General features: G+C 29.4%; 1 pseudogene; it reads right to left on the bottom strand.

The window, feature by feature from the left end:
- Positions 1 to 1,694: 1,694 nt before the first annotated feature.
- LOC110265517 (UDP-glycosyltransferase 84B2 pseudogene) lies at positions 1,695 to 4,229 on the bottom strand (annotated as a pseudogene).
- Between the last annotated feature and the right edge of the window lie 834 nt (positions 4,230 to 5,063).

Here is a 5,063-nt window from a genome sequence, read left to right as displayed (position 1 = left end):
TTAATTTAATTTTTGTTTTTTCTATTTTTAAAATTAATTATATTTTAATTATATACCATTATTAATATAAATATAAATTTCACTAAAAATTTATTAATTTACTTGATCTATTTTATTGCTAGTATTGTGATTAAGGTTATTTGTTTTGATGTTAGTGTTAAAATCTACTGATATTATAGTTAGATGATAGGCTTTGTGAATTAATTATTTTTTTATTGTGTCAAAATAAGATACTATTGTAGTATTAAAATTTTATGATTTTTTTATATTAGTTATTTTTAGAAGTTGAGACTTGATTCTTCATAAAATGTTAGTGAAAATATGTATTTCAAATTTTAATTTTAAGTTTTTAACTATTTTATATTTTATATTTATGTGAGACCGGTTTTATCGGTTCAACCAGTGATTTATCGGTTGAACCAATAAACCAGTGAACCAGTAGCTTGACCGGTTTGATCACTGTTCGGTTCTAACAACCATGTTTCAATCTAATTTCAAAAATTTCGATTTACTCAATTTAGTCTCCCAACTTAATAGTTATGACTCACATTGGTTCCTAATCTTATTTTTGTCACTGTCTCACAAAATCGTTAACGACATGCTGAGATGGACTAACGACTGTTACATTATACATTCTATCGACTGTTTGATGTAACAATTGAATTTTTTTTTACCTTATTTTTTTCAACTAAACACTTAAAACCCTAATATGAGTCACGGATACCTAAGTTAAAAAATCAAACTAAGTAAATTGAAACTTTAAAAATCAGATTAAAGCTCGAATGTAACTTCAAAACAGAACTTTAACTTATGTAGTGATTAATTTAAATGAGAATCAAATAAATCAAAATTTAACATAATTTTTATCAATGTTTTTAAATTCGAAATTTCTATACCAAAATTAACTAGGATTTTTCTTTAAATTAAAAATTTAATGAAATAGTGACTTTAATTATCTTAACCAATGTCCTAATTAATTACTTTTATGTCTTAAAAAAACTGTATATGAGAAGAAAATAATTAATTTGTCTACTTTAATAAATAGTTATTTTACTAAAATGAAAGAAACTATTTTTTTAGAATTTTTAAAAAACTAATTAATATTATATATATTTTATTACACTACATTTAGTTATAAAAATTTTATTTATTTCTAATGCTTATATTAAAAATAAAAAAAATTTAAATTAGTGAATCTTAATATATAATATAATAATAATATAATAATTATTTTATATATTGTACGAATATAAATTAATTATTTTTTTATTTATAAAAATTTTAAGAGCTTGTTATATATATATATATATGAATGTGATATATTTTTTTATGTAAATAATCTTTTAAAAAAATCTAATAGTTAATTTATTACCTTTTATGTTTTAATCCAAACTAAATATTTTTTATTGTTTCTGGAAAGAAAATATTTTAAAAAATTTAATAATATGTGATGAGGAACACCGAATAAATTATACAGAAACCAATTAAAATACAACATGAAAACATCTTTTTTTCATGTTTAAAAAAAGATGTTTTAAGGATATTTATACGAGTGGCCTCCAAAAAAAAATTAGTCACATGAGACTACTGATGTGTACGCACACAAAAAGTGCCTACGCATGCAGTTTCCTATGCACAAAACTTTCTATCACTATGTCGCCAAACTATTACAAGAAACGTGATGAAGCATGGGATTGAAAAGTATATAAGGACTAATTTATTAGGATAGAAGACTGTATTTTTCAAATGCAACTTGACTATTCTAAGTGGATTTTCCAGAAATTTCGGTGACAAACCGATTGATATTTCTATCTGACGAACCACCATCCACCATCGCTTTCCGTGCAGCTTCTTTTAGCCCCACTGCTCTCATCTTAATCTCTTCAGCCATGGGACCCTCCATGACTTCCGTAATGCACCTCTCAACCTCTTCAGCGCTCGCAACCCCATCTTCTTCTTCCCCAATCCTCATCCTCACCCCAGTCTTAAACACATTTTCTACAAGCTTAGCATTCGTCGGTTGATCCAACCAGTTTGGAAGGGCAACGATCGGTATGCCGGCCGTTACCGCTTCCAGGGTTGAGTTCCACCCGCAGTGGCTTACAAAGCAAGCCACCGCAGGGTGCATTAGCACCTTCGCCTGAGGGCACCATGTCACCACTAACCCCATTTCTTTGATTTCTTCCAAGAACCCTTGCGGCAATTCAGCACCACCCTTCTGTGGCGTAATCACCCAGAGAAATGGTTTCTTTGTGTTCTTCAAAGCAGTTGCGATGTTATCCATTTGCTTCTGTGAAAACTCCATTAAACTACCAAATGCCACGTAGATAACCGAACTAGTTGCCTTTTCATTAAGCCATTGTAGACAAGAATCTTCTGGTCTCAAAAAATTTTCACTAAGATCATCAGAATCTTCACTTTCTTTTTGTCCTAACAAATAAGGTGACACAAGGGGTCCAATGGTAAGGATACAGCTCAGTGAAGCCATGGAGTTCACTATCTCCTCTTCAAGAGGAATGTTAGGGGCATCAATTTTTGTGATTTATAGCTATCAAATAGTCATCAATGATGGTTTTAATGGTGTAAGATTGGTGTGACATTTCATCCAATGACTCACTTTTCTTTGCTAGTTATATGCTGGCCAGAATTTAACAAAGTTGCTGGCCTCCTAGACTTTCCCCCTCTTCAAACTCGTAAACGGAAGATCCTAGAATTCATTTCACTTTGTCCAAGATTGGTTTAAAATCCATCAGCAATTTCTTGAGGTAGGGAGGGCAACATGGGCGGAACTTAGTTAAGATAAGGGGCATGCCCCAAATTTTTGGTAAAAAAAAATAGTAATATTTTTTCAAAAAATAAAAAATTAGTTTAGTTGGCTCAAATATTTTGCTATGGTTTAAAATATCAAAATTCAATCTTCATCTTTTGTTTTTATTGTACAATAATTTTTAGTTTTAAATATTTAAAACATGTTAGATTTGGTCTTAACTGAGTGTATTCGCATTTCGCAGCTCTCTATTTAATAAGCAACACTTTCTCTACCTTTGAGTTCAAATATAAAAAATTAGGTATTTTTTATTTATGTAATTTAATATTATTTTACATTTTATATTTTACTGTTTATTTAATTTAATTTTTTTATATGATAAAAAACTTAGAATATTCAATAAGTATTGATATTATTGTATCTGTATAAATTGATAAAAAAATTCAATAAATATTATAAATTTTAATATTTGTTATTCTAACTTCTTTTTTACATATTTTACAGGATATATATTCAAATTTTTATATAAAATAATTATGAAAAATCAAATAATTGATGTATTTTTTAAGAGGAAGGCTAATATTCAAGAAAGAGAACATATAACTTTTACAATATCAATATATGTACATAGTTCTTCTACTTTAATGAATCACGAAAAAAGTGAGATACAACCTCACAAAATTCAAAGAATTGTATCTTATGAGTTTGACCTTAATTCTTTGAAAAACGGCTTTAAATTTGGCAATATCACCAAAATCAAAGAGATGAGGTTAGAGGAACTTATCTTAAATAGGTCTATATCCAAAGCATCTTGACAATTATCTTCTATCTGAGCCCCAAAATTTTGTTTCAAGCTACGCCACTGGAGGGCAAGAAGGAAGTAAAACACTAGGAAGTTCTCGGACCCTTAGCATCGGCAGTGAGGGTAACGAAGGGTCTCATTTGGATTCTTCATGTCGGGAAAATGGTTCGCGTTGCATACATAGCGATAGTAAATGGAAAAAAGAGCAGAAGCTTGGGGCCAAAGCACGGCGCAAGGAATTCCATGAGAAACGGCAACATCCACTGACCACGGCATAAAAAGACTTGTGATCAAGCATGAGAAGCTTCGATCGTTTTTCTTTAGGTGGGTCATGAGGTTCGAAAGATTCTGCGCACCTTTGGTTTCCAAGGAAGCAATGAAGGTCGCGGGGTCTTTGCTGCGATCATGGTCGATGCTAAGGCCATCAGAGAAGTACTCTAGCTGGATCTTTGATGGGTTGTTGCTGTGGTGGGAATTGGTTTCTTGGGTGTTGAGGTTTTGGAAACGGTGAGGTGTTTCTTCGGGTATTGCTAAGGTGACGTGGACACCCTTTGATTCAAGGCGTTTTGCGAAATTGAGAGTTGGGTTCAGGTGGCCTTGAAGAGTTGGTGACACTATTATGACATTGATAATTTTTTTAGATGAAGACATTTTTTTCCTGCGGGCACAAAAGTGACAAAATATGTTTTGCCATTAAAGACTAATTATATATATCAATTTACATCACAGCATGCGTCAGTGTCTCTATTATTCTTTTTCTTTACTTTTTTTTCCTTGGAGCGTACGGGTCAATGCTAGTATGGGTGTATGGAAGAAAACTCAATTTTTTTTTGTGACTGAGAAAAATTGAATTTAACGATAAATTAGTATGACTAGAGAAAAGGAAAATAAATAATTATTTTTAATTTTAAAAAAATGTATGGTGAAAATTAAGGTATAATCAACTTTACGTGAAGTTGATAATTGAGAGTCGTTAAATAATATGATTAATTTGACTAAATTTTCATCTAACGACTGAGTTCCCACCAATATATATATATATATGGGCAATGCTACGTAACCAAAATATTATAGATAATAAATAAAGGTATATGATTAATAGTATTTGCGTTGATAAGAGAGTGTGAATCACTCTCCTAATTTAATTGACGTAATTAATTTCTTTCTATCATTAATTATCTTTCCTTATTTAATTATACAAAAAGTTAATTCCAAATTTAATGTGAATCAAATTGCAAAAATTTCTCCTTCATTATTATTACATGTATTTATAATTGTATAATTTTTTTCTTCCAAATAAAAATTTCAAATTCTTATATTTTTAATTAAAAAAAACTCAAATCACCTCAATACATTTTATAAAAAATAAAATATTTTAAATTTAATCAATTTTTATTTATTGAAAATTAAAAATATCTAAAATTATTAGTTCATGACCTGCAAAATAAAATAATAAATAATAATAAATTAGCACCAATTTATTGATTATGGATA

This window comes from Arachis ipaensis, chromosome B1 (assembly GCF_059453495.1).
Source record: "Arachis ipaensis isolate K30076 ecotype BB chromosome B1, ASM5945349v1, whole genome shotgun sequence".
Classification (NCBI taxonomy): Eukaryota; Viridiplantae; Streptophyta; class Magnoliopsida; order Fabales; family Fabaceae; genus Arachis; species Arachis ipaensis.
This window is presented reverse-complemented; position numbering and strand designations above follow the sequence as displayed.